General features: G+C 36.4%; 1 protein-coding gene across 7 annotated transcripts in view; it reads left to right on the forward strand.

Moving 5' to 3' along the window:
- LOC125046041 (1-phosphatidylinositol 3-phosphate 5-kinase-like) overlaps positions 1–2,500 on the forward strand; it is a 33,386-nt gene that overhangs the window by 24,225 nt on the left and 6,661 nt on the right. The gene's annotated exons all lie outside the window — the stretch shown is intronic.

Raw genomic sequence — 2,500 nt, forward strand, 5'->3', positions numbered from 1 at the left:
TCCCTCCCCCTCTCCCTCCCCCTCCCCCTCTCCCTCCCCTCCCCCTCCCCCTCCCCCTCCCCCTCCCCCTCCCCCTTCCTCCCTCCTCCCTCCCTCCCTCCTCCCTCCTCCCTCCCTTCCTTCCTTCCTTCCTTCCTTCCTCCCTTCAGCTCAAGATTTTTATGTTCTGATGTGTAAATTTTATCTATACAAAAAAATCAAAACCTTTTTTAGATTGGGCAAGAATGTGGTCTTTAGGGGTTAATCCTTTATACATGTAACCACTGCTTGTGTTTATGGACTATTGCCATTGTGTGTTGTTCATTAATACTAAATTTACTTACCCTTCATCATTTTTCATGAAGAGAAAGTTGAAAGTGCTTGTTAATGTTTTTTTTTTTTTTTTTTTTCTAAAGTTAATTTCATGAACTATTGAACAAAGAGTAAACTGAAATTACCATTATTTGAACAAGGATAGAAAGAAAAGGGAAATTTATTACAATAAAATGTATGTATCTGATAGTCATACATTATGTGTGTGTAGATAGTGTGTTTCATCATCATATATTTATTGTGAGTTGCATTGGTTTAAGTTATATATTTTTAATATAAATTAATAGTGTAGTATAGAGCAGAATAATCAAAATATATGAATGTAGATAAGTAGATGAATTAATGGGAGAGCTGATAAATGTATGACTAATTATCAGTCAGGGAGACAAATATAGATAAAATTATAATGAATTACATCTCTATTAAGTAGATATGTTTTTACCTTTTTAGTTTTGTTGAATGCAGTTATGAGTTAATAAATAAATAAACAAATATCATGAGACTTCCTTGTCATATATATATTCAATCATTAGTAATCTTTTTTTGAAGGGGATGAAGATATTTATGCATTATTATAAATTCATTGTTACTGTTACTATTATTATTATTTGTTATTAGTATTATTCTTTATGACTTTTATTATTATAAGTTCTAATGTGTTTGTTTATTTATTTGATGTATAATGCATGGCTTCTTTTTCTTTTGATTATTTTATGCTTTAGCTTTGCTTGTGTATGTCATGTTTCATGTATGTTAACTCTCCATGAAGCAAACTGAAATATTTGGCAAATGCTTGTATTTTTGTAAGTCTTACAGATTTTTCTGAGCTTTGGCCTGGTACTGCTCTCAACAGCTTTTCTGTCAGTCTCCAAAATCACACGGTGGATAACGATAGAAAACTGTGGAAATTGATATGTTCATGTGGTGCTTTTACATACAGCAGGATAAACATCACTGTTGTTTATGGTATTGTTAATAAAATTAACCCAGTGCCGACTGGCATGATGTGTATGTACGTCCCATGCCCACTGTGAGTTACTTGTTTGGTTGCTTTTACACATAGATGGCTACACTTGTACTAAGTCACCAATGAGCCAGTTACGAGTACTGCCTGTCTCGCCCGTTTACCCTTTTCTTTGATTTACAAAAATATTTTACGTGATCTTATTTTGCTGTTACTAATGTTTATATCATTATAGTAACTATAATGTTTGTGATGAAAATAACACCATCGATATTCATAGCACAAGTAAAAAATACGTTTTTCCTACCAATTCAAGAAAGGTGAAATCAGGTAAGGCTAAGCATTAGCAGAGCCATCTATGTGCAGAGACATTTCACCAAAAATATAAAAAATGAGCACAGCATTTTCCCCATTTTTTATTCATTTTCCTTGGTGGCATTGGGTTAATAAAGATGGTGATGGTGAGGATGATTATGGTGATAGTGATGAGGATGGTTCTGGTGATGGCGATTACCATAACGATGAATGTAGTGAGCATGGTGCCAGTGATATCGATAATGGTGATGGTGGTATTAGTGATCATGATATCTCATATACCTTTATATCTCTCTTTTTTTTTTTCATTAATGAAGTGTAGTTGGTAAGAGTCTACATAGGTTGCTGTAAATGATACAGGAATTGTATTGGTAGTGGAAAACTAGGAAGAAAGAGAGTATTAGAGAAAGACAATGGAGGAATTAGAAAAAGTTAAGGGATGCGTCAATGCATTTGTGCATAGATGAGTGAGAGTGTGAGAGAGTGAGAGAGTGAGAGAGTTAGAGAGAGAGAGAGAGAGAGAGAGAGTGAGAGTGAGAGTGAGAGTGAGAGTGAGAGTGAGAGTGAGAGTGAGAGTGAGAGTGAGAGTGAGAGTGAGAGTGAGTGAGAGAGAGAGAGAGAGAGAGAGAGAGAGAGAGAGAGAGAGAGAGAGAGAGAGAGAGAGAGAGAGAGAGAGAGAGAGAGAGAGAGAGAGAGAGAGAGAGAGTGAGAGAGAGAGAGTGAGAGAGAGAGAGAGAGAGAGAGAGAGAGAGAGAGAGAGAGAGAGAGTGAGAGAGAGAGAGAGAGAGAGAGAGAGAGAGAGAGAGAGAGAGAGAGAGAGAGAGAGAGAGAGAGAGAGAGAGAGAGAGAGAGAGAGAGAGAGAGAGTGAGAGTGAGAGTGAGAGTGAGAGTGAGTGTACTTAGACTCAT

The sequence above is a fragment of the Penaeus chinensis genome, chromosome 38 (genome assembly GCF_019202785.1).
Source record: "Penaeus chinensis breed Huanghai No. 1 chromosome 38, ASM1920278v2, whole genome shotgun sequence".
In the NCBI taxonomy this organism is placed as follows: Eukaryota; Metazoa; Arthropoda; class Malacostraca; order Decapoda; family Penaeidae; genus Penaeus; species Penaeus chinensis.